Source organism: Hevea brasiliensis, unplaced genomic scaffold, assembly GCF_030052815.1.
Source record: "Hevea brasiliensis isolate MT/VB/25A 57/8 unplaced genomic scaffold, ASM3005281v1 Scaf483, whole genome shotgun sequence".
Classification (NCBI taxonomy): domain Eukaryota; kingdom Viridiplantae; phylum Streptophyta; class Magnoliopsida; order Malpighiales; family Euphorbiaceae; genus Hevea; species Hevea brasiliensis.
This window is the reverse complement of record NW_026615010.1, coordinates 30,605-48,011: the sequence shown is the minus strand read 5'-3', so window position 1 is coordinate 48,011 and position 17,407 is coordinate 30,605. Positions and strand designations below refer to the sequence as shown.

At 43.8% G+C, this 17,407-nt stretch overlaps 1 non-coding gene across 1 annotated transcript; it reads right to left on the bottom strand.

Annotated features, from left to right (window-relative positions):
* Window positions 1-614: 614 nt before the first annotated feature.
* On the bottom strand, window positions 615-722 carry LOC131177446 (small nucleolar RNA R71). The gene has a single exon (XR_009146922.1). It is a non-coding gene; the product is annotated as a small nucleolar RNA R71 (small nucleolar RNA).
* Window positions 723-17,407: the final 16,685 nt, after the last annotated feature.

Here is a 17,407-nt window from a genome sequence, read left to right as displayed (position 1 = left end):
TGTTCTTTTCGTACTTTTAATCTTTTATGAGAAGAGCTAGAAGCACAAGTGACACATCCTTATTGTTCAACCTGAAATTGAAAAGTTTTGTAAGGCCAACAAGAAAGAAACTAAAAAGGAAAGAAGCATTGAGAGAAACTGAATTAGAAGGCATATGGTGATGAGAGGATTAGATTTGGTGTTGGTAATATCGAAATGATCGAAACAACGAAAATGCAGCCCAAGGTGAAGAAGTTGTTAATGCTAATCCGCTTAGGGAAGTATGATGGATCATGCTTTTCCACGCTTTGATGACTTGAGAGAGAGTATAGCAAGACCAAGGATTGATGCAAATAGTTACAAGATGGATTTTGGAGTTCTTCAAATGATCTGCATTCTCAATTTGGAGGTCATCCTTCAAAATCCACACACATCTCAAGAAATTTGCTATGATCTCATGACATGCAAAAACAACCTGGAGTGTCTGATGATGCAGCAAGATTGAAGCTATTCCCATTCTCTTTGAAAGATAGAGCATTGGATTGGCTTGATTCTTTACCTCACAACTCCATCACAAATTGGGAGCAACTCACTGATGCATTTCTTGCACAATATTTTCCACCTGGAAAAACTCAAGAGTTGAGGAATCAAATGACAGCTTTCAGACCAAGAGAGGATGAAACTCTCTATGAGTCATGGATGAGATGGAAGGAATTAGAGAGATTATGCCCACATCATGCCATTCCAAAATGGATGATAAATCAGAATTTTTACACAAATGTCACTCCTGCAATCAGAGGAATTATTGATGCTCAAACAGGAGGAGAATTTATTATAAAGCATGAAGATGAAGCTTATGAGCTATTGGAGAAAATTGCAAAGAATACTCATCTTTGGAGTAGTCCAAGAGGACCAGCTCCAACTCAAAAGAGGCAAGCTGCTGGAATGTATGATCTTGATCCATTCAACATGATTAATGCAAAGTTTGATGCACTTACAAATGTCCTTGCTAAGAAGATGGAAGACTTGAGTATGTTGGTTAGTTCAACATCATCAGCTGGAAGTTCACAACAAGTGGCTTATGCAGAGGAAACTACCAGCTGTGGAGTAGACTATGGAGAACAAGCAGCATATGTTGGTAATTATGGAAACAAACAAATGGGGAATTCTTATTCTCAAACTTACAATCCAAATTGGAGGAATCATCCCAACTTTTCATGGGGAAATCAGCAAAATCAAGTTCAAAATCAGAATTTTCAACCACAACAGCAGAGTCAAGTTCCATATCAGCAAAATAGGCAACCACTGCCTAATTTTCAGCAGAAAAATATGAACCCTCCACCAAAACAGCAAGAACGAAATTCCACCACTGAAGCTTTATTGCAACAGATTCTTGCTAACCAAAATAAGCATGATGAGGAGATGAGAGAGATGAAAGCAAGGCTGGAACAGATGCAAACACATAACAGAATGCTGGAAAACCAGATTGCACAACAAGCATCTTCCTCAAGTGCTAAATCTTTTGGAAAACTGCCAAGTCAACCAGAAAACCCAAGAGAGCAATGTCAAGCTATTACTTTAAGAAGTGGGAGAGTTGTAAATAATGATGGGAGTGAAAAACACGAGAAGAGTGAAAATGGTAAGAAGAGAGAAAATGAGAAAGGAACTGATGAGAGTGAAAAACAAGAGAGTGCAGAAAAATGTAAAGAGGAATGTCGACACCATATTTTGGCCGATCCCTAGAATCAATAAAAATTGAACAGCTAATCACGTTTCCGATCCCTCTTTGATAGGCGGTCACATTTCCGATCTCTCCTCACAAAGAATTGAATTAATGCTGAGTCCTCATATTCATTAAGGCCTCGCCGATCTCTCAAATCATTTACCGACCTCTCAAACCCGTTGTCGAATTTCCGGACCTGTCAAGTATATTCCTGATCTCTAAGATGAACTGGCACTAGATCTTTTCCTACCAGTTTTATTGCCGACCTCCTTTCCGAAAGTTTAACAGTTAAAGTTTGGGTTCGGTTTAATGAGGGTTCCGATCTTAAGTGTTCGAGTTAAATTTTCAATCAAGTTCTGCTCAAAGATTTCTTCCCTACCGATCTCATGCTTAAAGTTCTTTCCGATCTCTCATACTTAGATTAATAATCACATTTAGTTTTTGTTTTGCTGTGCTCATACAATCAAATACTTAGGCAATTCAAAGATTTTCCAATCACATCCATTCATTGAACAAAATAGATATTCCATTTCATTTCATAATTTGTACAAGTTATTCGGGGATCGCCACCGATTTACATTCTCGCTCACTCTCTCTCTCTCTTCCTCGCTCCTCCTCACTATCTTCACCATCGCCCGGAGCCGTGTCGCCCATCCAAGAGAAGTCCTCTTCAGATAGCGCTGAAGTTCGGCCAAGAGGTCCTTGTGAGCATTCACATAGGCTCCGGCTATCCTGTCACCATCTCTTCATCTTTCGCCTTAAGCTCCTCGCCTTTCTCCTTAAGCTCTTCGATGAGTTGGGCGACTGAGCGCTTCATTGGCCCTAAGTGCCCGGACCTCTCGAGAGCCCGTTCTCTTCACCAGTCACGAGACTTCTCGGCCACCGGTCTTCATGGTACTTCGCCTGTCCCTCGACTTGAGATATATAATCCCGAGCGGATGAGAGTTGGGATCGGAGGGAAGCCAATTCCTGATTTTTCTTCCCGACCTCCTTACCCAGACGTTGAATCTTTTCCCGAATCATGGTCTGGTTCACCAGACACTCCACATTCAAGCTCATGGTTCGAGTCAAGATATCATCGAGACCATTCTGGGATAGCCTGTCCCGATCCTCTTGAAAGAAGATGGTAGATCCCAGGACTTTGGCAAAATCGGAGTTCTCCCTAACACCTGCTTATTCTTCAAGCAATGATCAAGATTCGAGCACCACGAGAAGAGGTCCTCCCGTAAGATTGAGAGGGCTCCTTCCCGTGCTTGGAATAATCGAGAGAGGCGGGGTCGCTTCTTCCGATCTAGGAGGAGATCCGACAGCCTTCAGTGGTCGGCGGACCCAAGGTTGAGGCGGGTCTCTTTGTATCTCCCGTGTTCGTGGATCGGTGTTTGAAGTCGTTCAACGCTTCATCTCTTTATCTTCCGGAGATCTCTCTTTCTTTCTTTCGCTTTCCTAGAACCTTCACCACCCGCCATACCGCACGTAAAAGAGGTTAGTGAGATCGCTAAGGTCCCGAGAACCGAGATATAGAAAATACCAATGCCGAGGTCGAGAGCTAAGTTCGCGATCTCGCCGGTGATCGCTGCATGGTCCAATGGTGCAGCTCGCCACCGATTTGGACAGAATATTTTAGAGTAGCGGCCCGACTTTTCACTCCATCACTATCAAGCTTTCCTCTTGACTCGTGGTAATGTGCTTCGGCGAGGGCCCCGGTACCACCAAATACGAGAAAGTCCTCAAAGCAATGATCTTTACTCCTCGAATGAAGAACCGGTTCTTCCAATTCTTAAGGGATGAGGGCAGATCGGAAAAGAGTCCGCAACGAGGCTTCACCGAAAGAACCAGTGTTCGCCATCCTTTCGCGAAGTTAGTCCGTGTAGCTCGGCGAACACCTTAGCCGTAGGTCTGATTCCTTAGCTCGGCATAGACCTCTGAAAAGCAACCAAGATCCGCCACGAGTTGGGGTGGATTTGAACAATGGATATTCGGTGAAATTTTAGGACCTCCTTATAGAAATCGGCTAGAGGGAACCTCGCATCGCCTTTTAATCGTTTCTTCATACACCATGACCATGTCATCCTCTTCAAAGGAGTGATCGACACGAAGATCGCCATGGCACTTGATCACCATATGAATCAGACAAATATTGTATTCTTGAACAAACGATTGCGCATCGGATTCTCGAAGAACCGACGGAAGCTCGCCTATAGGAAGGGTCTCTCCTTGAAGGTGCAAGCCTCGACTGGTATGACCCGACCCGACTGGGAGCAGACCCTAGGGGTTTAGGTTGCACGCTGGGCGACCGCTTCTTCTTCACGACGATGACCATGAGAACTGAATGGAAGGAGGGCTCGCGCCTCGACCTTCTGCACCGCCATTTTTAAAAGAAACAAAGAACTTAAACAAGAAAGAAGATCAAAGTCCCACGGAGTCCGACGGCTGAGAGACCGGAGAAAATGAGAGAACTTCAGAGTTGTGAGCAGGGATTGAAAATGGAATGAGAGAACAACCGGCTAACCCTCCCTATTTATACTAGTCCGAGCATTTAATGCTCGCGAGGTTCTAGGCGCAGATCGATTGGTGGGACTCGACAAATGTTTCGACACTTCTCTCAAATATCCAATGTTCAGAGATCGGTTAATTGGAGATCGGCATAATAATTTAAATATTTTGAATAAAGGATCGCTTAAGTGTCATTCGTAAAGAACCAGATCGGATAACCACATTAGAGATCGGAAAATAATCAATGCAAAAATAAGATGATAACCGACAAAATAAAGTCTTTATTCTCAAAAGATCGGATTACATCATTTGGGCGATCTCTAGGATCGGATTACAATAAAGGTCTAGCTACATCATGTGGCCGATCTCTAGAGATCCGATTACATTGAAAATTACATCATTCGGCGATCTCTAGAGACCGTGAAAATCCTATCCGAAGAGGCCGATCTAAGGATCGCTTTATAATCGATCCCAAGGATACCCTCAGTGATCTAAGGATCGCTTTATAATCGATCCCAAGGATATTGCCGACGGAAGCTTAATCATTGGCTTAACACCCAATGTGGAGAAAACCGCCTGGAACACTCAATGTGAGAAAAGCCAATGAACTTGAGGAAGCAATCACCGGGTCAGAATTTTCACGAGGAATAAGGAATTCCATCGGAAGAGGATCAAAACTACGCTTGTAGCTTAACTTTCACGAGCAATAGAATCGAGAAACAAGGAGAAAGAGAGAAAATCGATGAAGGAAATGCCACCATCAACAGGGTATATATAGGGAAAATGAGCATTTATTGCTAGCGGAAAACGGCGACGCTCGAGAATCGAGATGTAATTAATGCTTGGACCGAATCCGCATCGATTAAGGGATAATAGAGATCGGAAATAGGAGATCGCATGAGAGATCGGAATAGGAGCTAGGGGAGGATCGGAAGACAAAAAGAATAAGACAAATCCCAATAACCGCCGCCGTAATCGAGCCGAGGTAGTTAAAGCGTGGCGCATTTAGATCTCCACCGCAGACGCCTAAGAATCGCTCGCAATGTCGACAGTGCCGTGGTATGTCATGATACCAGACATCCCAATGTCCACCGTTGATCTCACTTGTAAGGATGAATCGGAACCCTTGGATCAAAAGAGAAGACGACAATACCAAATGCTTTTCACTCTTAGCCCTGATCGTTCCGACAAGGAAATTTGGGACCGCTGATGAAAAGAAGAAAAGGACAAATATTATGAAGAGTGATCTCAACCATTCATTTTGATTCTCTTTAATTCCCGAACCTCCGATCATGTCCTTCGAGATCTCGACCCTCCATCTCCTCAAATAAATCTCGACCCTTCACGAAGAGCACCCGATTCCTATAAATACCGCATAAAAACTGCTCAAGGGACAAAAATATAGGCAAGAGGTCGCTATTATCGTGGAGGAACTCAAACTTCATTCGGTTTGTTACTCGCTGCTTTGTAGTGATTAAAAAGACTTTTGAAACTAGTTTTCGTGAGTGTTTTCTTGAAAAGATTTTGAATACTGAACTCTACATTTCCAGCTTGTTCATTATCCGGTCATACTCTCATCATCTCTCGCTTCCTTTCCTCTGCTCAAGCGCAACTTCCTTTCACTGGTTCTTACCCGTTACCTTTTAGCTAAAGCATCTCTCGCTTTCACGCTGATATCAACTCTCAGCTGATCAATCCGCTGCCTTCATCACTATTTACCACCTCACGCTTATTTCAATATATTTGGCTCCTCATGTAAGAGTTCATATTACTGCTTTATTAAGTATTTGTGTTTACTTTTCGCACTTTCTTTGTTCTCTTTACGCACGCGTTTTCTAAGTTTATTCTAAGCAAAAATCTCAAAGAACGTTATTCTCGAATTCTCTTTAGTGATCGGTCCATCATTTCATCAATTTTCGTCATTTCGAATACGAGCTTTTAGCTCCTAGTAGCGTAAGTGGTCGTGCAAAATATAGGAATCGCAACTTAAGGGCCTCTTTTAAAAGAGAAAGTTGAATAACACGCCAGAAAATAGCCAAACTATTAGGCCGACGTGAACGGGAATTCGCAAGATGCCATGAAGAGGAATAAAACCAAAATAAACTAGACAGTAATGCATCGGACATTAATAGGTATGCGTGAAATGACTACATGAAAGGTCAGAAATCAAGTTTAGTATTACCCATTTAGTCATAGGGTATCAAGAAACCTTATCTCCAAAGATTTTGAATGCCGTAAACCTTAGTTTTAGGTTCTTGTGACATGTAGCTAAAATTGAAATTGAGATCGGCAAAGCCCCTTCCAGTTCTCGCTAACCCGAAAGAGATCGGAGGAGAGTTCTTATCCTGGTTTCAGCTTAAAGTTTTAATAAATACTTAGTAGAGATTGGAGGAGAGTTCTTACCCACCCCAATTCAAAACTTTTAATAAATATTTAAAAGAGATCGAGGAGAGTTCTTATCCTGTCTCACTTAAAATTTCAATAAATATTTAAAAGAGATCTGAGGAGAGTTCTTATCCTGGTCTCACTTAAAAATTTCAATAAATGCTTAATAGAGATTGGAGGAGAGTTCTTATCCTGGTCTCACTTAAAATTTTAATAAATACTTAAAAGAGGTCTGAGGAGAGTTCTTATCCGATCTCAAATTAAAATCTCTAATAAATATTTATTAGGGATCTAAGAGAGTCCTTATCCGAATTTCAACCAAAATTTTAATGAATATCTAAAAGAGGTTGTAAGAGAGTTCTTATCCGATCTTCTAAATTAAATTTTAAATAAAACATTCCTTTTCAAGTAAAATCAACATACAAAAGTAATTCACTAAGGTCGTCTCATTTACTTATGTATCCGGGTGATCCAAATTTAGTGAAAAATCAAATATTCCTTTTACCAAAAGGACTAACATTGCCGCCTAAGCCCTTCTACCTAATTTGTAAAGGACTTGAATTAAATCTACTTACCCTTATTAAGGGACGAGGTGGGGTGCCTAACACCTTCCCCACCCGCTTACGACTAACTTAGAATCTCTGCTTTGAAGTGGTTTCATTTTTAATTTAACTTCTCAAATGGTTTTCTTTAGTTTCCTCAAAACTAAGGTGGCGACTCCTCACTTTTTCCCACTTCGGTGAGTGATCGTCTGTGACCGCAAAATCCATTGACATAGCCTGGCGACTAATCGGGGACATATTGACCCAACCCCGCCTAGAGGTCCAAAAGTAGGCTTAATTTTTGTCCGATCAAATTATATTTAGAGGGGCTCACTCGATGTCTTATATGCTAATTATTATCGCTACTAACTATTTTGTTTTGCCTGCTCTATCTCCTACAAAGGTTTTCATTTCAAAGAAAAAGGAAAAAGAAAAAATGGAAAAATAAAATCCCCGAATTGGGAAGAGGTAAAAGTGTCCCTTCACACACCGAACACTTACACAATGTCCTCACACACTATGGTAACCGGGCTTTCTTACCCTTTTAGGAAAGTAGGAGGGGTCATGTAGCGCATTCGTGGGTTTTACCTCGTTAGTATCCGTGAAGGCTTCGCCAAATTGAAACTGTTCTATTTACCGTGATACCCGTGGAATTTTCCCGATAATATCATGGGGTAGGATGGGGCTCTACTGCTTCTGAGGGGCAATTTGGGAACTCGTGGCTATTAGAAAATTAGATCCCGAGCTAAACCGTCACGATAGGCAAAGCCGTAGTAAATCGCCTCATAAGATAGAACTATCCAGTAGGTAGAGCTTACCCTGTTAGGAGTCTCCTACTATAGGACAAAAGGGGCATACTTACTCTTACCCTATTCTCGCTTTAATTTCCTTTTGTTCATTTTTTGAGGTAATCTTGAATTTACTAAAACGACTACACATTTTCCTACTTCGATAAATGTGTACGTGTCACCCTGTCAACAGTATGATTCAAAATTACCCTAATTTGTCTTACTAACAAGTTTTCCCGCAGGCGTTACCAAACCAAGGGTCTGTAAAAGGATAGGCATCATTTTTTATCATGGCATCCTCGAGTCGGGCGTAAAAGGTTCGTAATGCTAAACTTTGGTCCGAATCGGTTCATAGTCCTGCACTTCGCAAAATGATGCTTCCGAGGCACCTACTAGCTCGCTACCTTTGCTAGATCTGAATAAAATAGAGGTCAGAATGAATAGCCTAGAGGGTCTGTCTAACGGATGGAGGTTGCTTCCCGATCAGGTCAAGGTACAGTTTGAAGAGAAGTACGGAAGGATTGCAACCTTAATGCAAGTCAAGGTCCAAATCCCTGCATTAAAAGCCATGTTGTCGGTTTGGAATCCTAAGTACGGGGTATTCTCTTTCAATGACATTGATACGGCCCCCACTATGGAGGAATATCAGGCATTGCTGGGGATCCCATACTCATTGCAGAACCGGATCTACTTACACCTCGAGCATAGGCGCACTGAAACGGCTGGCACATATGTTGGGTTCTCCCCAAGAAGTAAAGTCCAGAGAAACAACAAAGGAACACGCATGGATGGCATTGACGACCTTGAGAAGCGCTTAGATCATTACCTCCAAGAGAAACAGTGGGATCAAGCTCCGTGGCACTCGCTGGGAATCTATGGTCCGATCCTGCTCCCGGGCCATTGGGGATCATCACTTGCAGCAAAGGAGGTATTTTGGACAATAGGAAGGCAGGGATCATCCGATACGGCAATTCTTGCCAAACCTTGTTAACCCTAACTTACCGCATAACAGGAAAGGGTCCATTAAGTGTTGCTCTCGCTATTATACCTGACTATCACCACATGTGTCCTGTGGAGACAAAAGGATTGACTTGGTACCTTGACCAGCCTCTCATTGAGAAGATGATCCGTTAGTGATCACCAAGAATGAAAACAAAGTGGTGGGAACGGATTTTGAGTTTCAATAGCCATGATTACCGTTGGAGGAAGTCGTGGACGCCAAGCCAACCCGCCTTGATTGGTACAGAGGTATTCACGGTGTCCCTAATTGGAATAACCGCATACAAGTTACACTCCAAAGATCGTAATGAGGCGCTTTGGCTCAACATACCATGATCAACATTAAAGAATACCACCAAGGTCACTTCTACCATGAGCTCAAGGAAGAAGAAGGGTTGAAAATGGCTCGCAAGTCCTGGGAAGACATCACTCTAATGGAGAGATCACCCAAAGGCCCAAGTGCCTCGGGCGATTACCTTAAATGGAGAGCCGATAGGGACCAAGAACGCCATCAGAGAATTCAAGGACGACAACCTCGCCAAGACGCCCTATTAGAGGAAGTCGATAATCGCTGGTTGACTCGCTATAAAAGGCAAATACCGAGAACTCACAAATGCAAGAACAAATGAAACAATTGGAGGACCAACAGTAAACTTAAGAGAAGGGTAAGAAAGCTCAAGGAAGAGGCAAGGGCCAAAGGATAGGGTTCAAGAGCAAGAGGTACAGTGGGAAAAGAAAGAAACTCTCTCCAAGCTGAGGTCAAAGAAGCAAAAGTGCAGAATAGTAAGCTTCAGGAAAAGATGAAATACCAAGAGATACTCATCGAAGAGTACAAGCAAGAAAACAAAAAGAAGAAGCTCGAATTGAAAGAACAAGCACTACTCATCAACAATATCTTGAAAGAGTGTGCTAAAGAAAGGAAAGAGAAAGAAAATGTCGCTCTCTATCAAGGACTGAAAGAGAATGTTGACCACTGAGAGAACAATAGCACGGGAAAACAAGAATTATTACCGAATCCGAGTACGCCCGAAAGCATTCGACCGCCAAGCAAGAAGAAAGGTTATATGAGTATCTCAGAAAATGTCATCTTATTATAAAGAACCTTCCAGAGCCTAGGCCAATGTAAAAGATACGATGTACAAATTGCTCAGTTAATGAAGTGATTTTTGGACCATTGTTTAGCAAAATTTGTGAATGAATAGTATGACTCCCGTAGGAACTTCCTCGCTAGGGTTATGTGAAAAATTGAAATGCGCTATATGGACAGGTATCATAAATGCGCATTCAATCCCGTCATTCACGGTCAGACTATCGAACGATGCCATGATAAAGTTGATGCGATTATCCTTTTACAGATTTCAACCTGGCTCTCAAATGCCACTGTATCCTTCATCCAGACCAGGACTTTTAGTTTCTTTGCAAAATTCGAAGTTTATTCAAAATTTTCTTTTTTTACTCCTCACAGGAAATCAATATTGATTCAAACAAGGCAAGTCTGACCAAGCACACGATCCAACCCAAGCGAGTGTACTTAACAAGATCTCGAACGAGGAAGATAATGGAAAATCAGGAGCAAGTACGTAACCTACATGTGGACAGTCTCCGAGTTGAAAGATCACTCTGAAATTATGAGACTAAAGAAGGAAATGTCTCAGAGCAAACCTGCTTCAGAACCTATCCCACCATAACCTCCTCCGCCACCTACAACAAAAGATCAGCTGCAAGCTTCAACCTCTTTACCTTTCGCCTCCCATTCGGACCCGACAATCATCACAATCCGTGACCATAAATAATGACCCACCTTTTTCCTATTACCCGCTGCCTCAAATGCCGAGCCTCATCATTCAATCCCGATCCTCCAGCTTTACTCCACCCTCGCCTCCTGCTGGAGGAGCGTATCATGCAGTGGAAGGAGAACATAGGGTGAGAGAAAACGAAACTATCTGCCCTAGAAGAAAGATTTAGAGCAATAGAAGGGTTGAACATGTATGGCTCAGTCGATGTGTCGTCACTGAGATTGGTGCCAGATGTGGTGGTACCACCCAAATTCAAGATTCCTGATTTCGACAAATACAGCGGAAACTCAGATCCCCGCATCCACCTGGCAACCTACATTGCCAAAATGTCCGCTTTAACAGAAGACGATAGACTTCTCATTCACTTCTTTCACGAGAGCCTCCGAGCAGCTCTGAGATGGTGCATACAATTGGACAGGAGCAGGCTGCACTCCTGGAAGGACTTAGCCGATACCTTTCTAAAGCAGTACAAATTCAATTGTGATGTAGCACCCACAAGGAGGGACCTCTGCAACCTGCATGAAAGACCGGAAGGTTTTAAGCAAGATGCCCAACGATGGAGGGAGAAAGTCGCAGGTATATATCCTCCTGGATCGACAATGAACTCGCTCCCTATTCATTGAAACATTGAAGGCTCCTACTTCAACCCGATGATTGGAAATACCTCCAACGCTTTCTCGATATCATCCAAGCCGTGAGAGAATTGAAGCTAACTGAGAATAGGAAGGCTATAGGAGTTGATCGAGAACCCCGTGAAAAGATCGCTAATTTTGGCAAGAAGAAGGAGAGTGATGTGCATTCCATCACTCGACGTAATAATTTTCCCCAATTCCCCAAAATAACTACCGCCATATCCTCCTCTCATGGCCCAACTATCACAAACATCCCACCCCTTTCCCTAATTATTCACAACCACGCCCACAATACGCCCCACTGCAAATTTCCAACCAAGACCACCTCCTCCTCCACTCAACCACGACCACCACAAAATAACCCAAGACCTCCAAGGAATCCTGATCCACCCCTTCCTCCCTCTCGTTGAAATATACCGATACCTTGTCGGTATAAACCAAATCGCATCACCTCCCTTTAGACCCAATCCAGCCGCCATATCCCAGGTGGTATGATGCCACTGCCCATTGTGAGTATCATGGAGGAGCACAAGGGCATTCAACTGACAACTGCGGGGCACTCAGAGGGAGAGTGCACGCTCTAATCCGGAACGGGTGGTTGAAAATCGAGGGAAATGGTTCCCTCCCCAATGTCACCTCAAACCCACTACCTAACCATAATGCGGGTAGTGGTGTGAATATGATAGAGTCTGAGGGAGAAGGATCAACACTGGAAGTGGACAAGTTGGTCCCTTATTTCAAAGAAATTTTTGCCATATCAGTAAGAGAAGGTCACCTTTGCCCTCAGGTAGCAGGGTTTGAAGAGAGTACGGGGTGTCCTTACCATGGAGGGGCAGCTGACCATAAGCTGCAAGATTATGAGGGGTCTGTGCAAGAAGTCCAAATTTGTTATCTCTTAAAGTTCGAGATGCCGACAAAGGCGGAAGGGGAAGTGAACACCGCTAGACTCACCAAACCGCTTCTACCTCCAAGCCTAATCACTTTCTCACCCCAGAGCCTCACCGCCAGAATGCTTATCCGAACTACGCCCGACTTCCGTCACCAATACTCACGCAAATCCCTTGGAACTATAATTTCCAAGTTTTTACTCAGGGAGCGTCAAGCAGCACATCCGCCCCTAGCTTTGCCTCACCTCCGACACCACCAAAACCATGTTTCGCTCCTCACGAGCATTTCAGGATGACTTATGTCGGGCTCGCTAGCAGCATTACTCCCCAAACAAGTCCCCAGCCCGTTATTGCAATAAAACCCTCTCCACCTGAGCAAGAAGTCGAGTTTATAACTCGAAGTGGGAGGTGTTACGGGAATGAGGAAAGAGAGAAGAAAAAAGGGAAAGTAAAAATGGGAGAGTCATCAAGAAACAAGGAAGAGGAGCATGAGAAAGCAGAGGAAGCAGAGCCTATTGAGCTCAAGGAAGATGAAGAACTGCTGCTCCAAATAATGAAGCCAAGCGAGAATGACGTGGTGGAGCAATTGAGAAAAACCCCCGCCTGAATTTCATCAAGTATCACCGATCCCGAGCTCTAAGTCCACCGACAAGCCCTACAAAGAATCTCGGATCAGCCTTTGTGAACCCCGACATTACTCCGGCGCTTTGAGAAAATAGTAGGACAAATCTGCATCCAGCTGTAGCCTTTTCTGAAGAAGAGGTAGACCCTGCGGGCTTAGGGCACAATAAAGCTCTACATGTAACTGTGAAGTGTAAGGGTTGTATAGTGGCCAAGGTTCTCATCGATAACGGATCGGCCTCAATGTATCGCTTAGCGCGACCTTGGCCAGGCTACCGGTTGACCAATCGCATATACGTCAGAGTGCAATGGTGGTAAGAGCCTTTGACGGTACCAGGAGAGAGGTACTGGGAGACATTGACTTGCCAATCCAAGTTGGGGCATGTACTTTCAACGTCACGTTTCAAGTGATGAACATTGAGCCGGCTTACACTATGTTATTAGGGAGGCCGTGGATCCACTCTGCGAACGCTGTTCCTTCAACCTTACACCAGAAGATCAAATACATTAAGGACGGCAAAATCATCACGTAGGGGCGAAGAGGCCATCGGTCACCAAGCCGCAATCACTTCCTTATGTGGAAGCGGCCGAGGAATCATTGGAGAGTTCTTTCCAGGCCCTTGAATTGCAAGATACTGGGAAGGAAGGGGCTATGGCTATGGTGGCCAAAGTAATGTCAAGAAACGGGTATCAAGAGGGGAAAGGCTTGGGCACTGCCTTGCAAGGAATCGTCGAGCCTATACCGGCTATTCAGAAGATAGGCCGTTGTGGTTTGGGGTATGAGGAGGATGCCCTCGTGGATGGGCGATTCTGGATGAGGAGGATGCTTCGGGATCAGAGGTTCGACCAGGAGACGAAAAAAATGAAAATAGTCCCGAGAATTACGGAGATCTTCACCAAACCGGTCATCCAACATCCGGCAAGTACAGAAGGATCACCAGATGATCCATCCATAGATGTCATCCAACTGGATTCCTTGTATGAGGCCCTAGTTTCACCCATGGCTGAGGAGCAGGAGCTTGACAACTGGACAACGGAGGATATCCCTGTACTCAATTTCGAGTAAAGTACCTCTGGTTATCTACACTTGATCATTTTGTCCATGGTGACAAGTGTAATACTGTAAATGGACCTTTTCTTATGGCATTAATATTAATGAATTGATAGCGCATTTTAAATCCAATACTCTCTTTCCTTTTAATTCCATCCTTATAACATGTTCTATTCTTCATTCATTCAGGACCATTCATCAATTAACACCTAATAATCCAAAAGACTCAGAAATTCCTCTGGTTAATTTTGAAATCCCCATAACTGCCATTACTTCAAGTAATTCTGAGGAAGACCTTACAGAAGAAAGCAATGAAAAAGATGAACCCTCCCTCGTGCCTTGTGAAGATGAAACGCGCACAATAAACTTAGGTTCGGAAGAAGTAAAAAGGGAACTTAAGATAGTGGAGAGTGAGGAATTGGGAGATATGATCGGTCTGCTTAAGGAATTTCTCGACGTATTTTCATGGAGCTATGATGATATGGTCGGTTTGGACCCTCAGATAGTGACGCACAAGATTCCCTTAATTCCAGGAACGATCCCGGTGAAGCAGAAACTGAGGAGAATGAATCCCGACACACTGCTCAAGGTTCGGGATGAAGTCAAGAAACAGTATGACGCCGGATTCTTGGAAGTAGTCAAATATCCCCAATGGGTGGCTAATGTCGTCCCAGTAATGAAGAAAGACGGGAGAGTCAGGGTGTGTGTTGACTACAGGGACCTTAATAAAGCAAGTTTGAAAGATGATTTCCCTCTCCCTCACATTGATGTGTTAGTTGACAATGCTGCGGGATTGGGTAGGTGTTCGTGTATTGATGGGGCATCAGGGTACAATCAGATTCCGATGGACAAGGAGGACAAGGATAAAACTGCTTTCATCACCCAATGGGGGGTATTTTGCTATCGGGTCATGCCCTTCGGGTTGAAGAATGCCGGCTACTTACGGCTTGCAATGGTCACATTATTCCACGATATGATGCATAAAGAAGTGGAGGTATATGTGGATGATATGATCATTAAATCCAGGGGAGAAGAGAGCCACGTTCAGGTGATAAGGAAGGTGCTCGAAAGGCTCAGGAAATACAAGTTGAAGTCAACCTCGCTAAATGCATCTTGAGCTAGATCGGAAAATCGTTGGGATTCATAGTAAGCGAGAAAGGGATAGAAGTGGATCCGACAAAGTTCGAGCTATTCAAGAAATGCCGTCCCCAAAAGCGTAAAGGAGGTGCGCAGTTTTCTAGGAAAGTTGAACTACATTTCAAGATTTATTTCTAATCTCACTGCCAAAGCTGAGCCTATTTTCAGACTACTCCGGAAGAACAATCCTACCCAATGGAATTCGGATTGTCAAAAGGCTTTCGAGACAATCAAACAGTATTTGTCAAACCCACCAGTATTGGTCCCGCTTTGTGCAGTGCCTCGATCCTGCATACATGGCGATCCAACAGAGCTCTATGGGATGTGTTTTGGGACAAAGATGATGATACCGGCCAAAAGAGAGGGCCATTTACTACCGAGCAAGAAGTTCAATGATTGTGAGTCAAGGTACTCTTTCTTAGAAAAGACTTGTCAAGCGTTAGCTCGACAAAGAAATCGCCTCAAGCACTACATGTTGAATCACAAGACATGGCTTATCTCCCGGATGGATCCTATCAGATACGTATTCGAAAGCCCATTCGTGCCGGGAAGGATAGCCAAGTGGCAGGTTATACTCTCCCAATATGATATAGTCTACATGACCCGGAAAGCGGTGAAAGGTAGTGTAATTGCGACCTCCTAGCGGAAAACCCTATCCTGATTATGAAGCTCTAGATTTGAGTTCCTCGACGAACATATTAATGAAGTAGATCAAGAAGAGGGGTCATCGATGTGTGGGAAATGTATTTTGACGGAGCAATCAATTTATCCGGAATGGAATTGAGCCGCACTAGTATCCCCGTATGAAAGCACTTCCCAATAGCCGCTAAGTTGGGATTTGACTGTACCAACAATGTCGCAGAATATGAAGCTTGTGTAATGGGTCTACATGCCGCTATAGAGATGAAAATCTTAAAGTTGGAGGTGTATGGAGACTCGGCTATTATAATTTATCAGGTCAAGGGAGAATGGCAAACCAAGGATCCCAAGCTAAACCCCTACCGTAAATACTTCATCGAGATGATCAGAATTCAAGAAATCTCTTTCACTCATCCGAGTAGAGACAAGAATCAATTTGTCGACGCCTTAGCTACTCTAGTCATATGGCTCAAATCGAAGAAGGGCGACGTTTGACGTTGAAGATTAAAGTAAGGGATGAGCCACCTATTGCTTCATGATTGAAGAAGAGCTCGATGGAAAGCCTTGGTATCACGACATCCCAGTCCATCAGAGAACCTGAGAATTCCTTCAGGGCAAGCAAAAATGAAAAGAAGATGATTCGGAGGTTAGCATTGGGGTACTTTCCCAGTGGGGAAACCCTATACAAAAGAAGCTCCAACGGTGAATTATTGAGATGTGTGGATGCAAAGGAGGCAAAGAGAATCCTTTTTGAAACTCATGAGGGAAATTGTGCAACTCACGCCAATGGACACATGATGGCCAAGCAAATCATGCGACGTGGGTATTTTTGGACCACAATGGAAAAGGATTGCATCGAGTATTTCCGGAAGTGCCACAAGTGTCAGATTTACGCAGATCCGATAAATGTGCCACCTCACAAGTCGCTCAATCTCGCCTCACCGTGGCCTTTTGCAATGTGGGGCATAGATGTGATTGGTCCCATCAATCCCAAGGCATCCAATGGGCACAGATTCATCCTTGTAGCCATCGACTATTTCTCCAAGTGGGTCGAGGCGACATCATATGCTCACATCACGCAGAACACGTTTCTCAAATTCTTCAGAAACAATATCATATGCCGACATGGTCTCCCGAATGAAATTGTCACTGATAACGCCAAGAACCTGAACGGTTCAAGATTCGAAGCCAGGTGATCAATACGTAATCCGACATCTCAATTCTCCCCATACCGCCCCGGATGAATGGAGCGGTGGAAGCCGCGAACAAAAATCTAAAGAGGATAATCCGGAAAATGACGGTCACATATAGGGATTGGCATGACATGCTCCTCACGCTCTTCATGCATACCGGACTTCCATAAGAACCTCAATCGGGCAACTCGTACTCACCGGTCTACGGATGGAAGCGATACCCATTGAGGTTGAAATACCTTCCCTAAGGATTCTGAAGGAATCAGGGATTGGTGAGTCAGAATGGATCCAGTCAAGGTTGGATCAGTTAAACTTGCTGGATGAGAAAAGGTTAACAGCAGCATGTCACGGGCAATTATATCAGAGGAGAATGGCCAGAGCATTTGATAAAACGCACGCCACGGGAATTCCTACCCGGGGACTTAGTTCTAAAGAAAGTACTACCAAACCAAAACGATCCCCGGGGCAAATGGTCACCAACCTACGAGGGACCCTATGTGGTTAAAAAGGCGTTTACTGGAGGAGCCTTGATCTTGACCCAC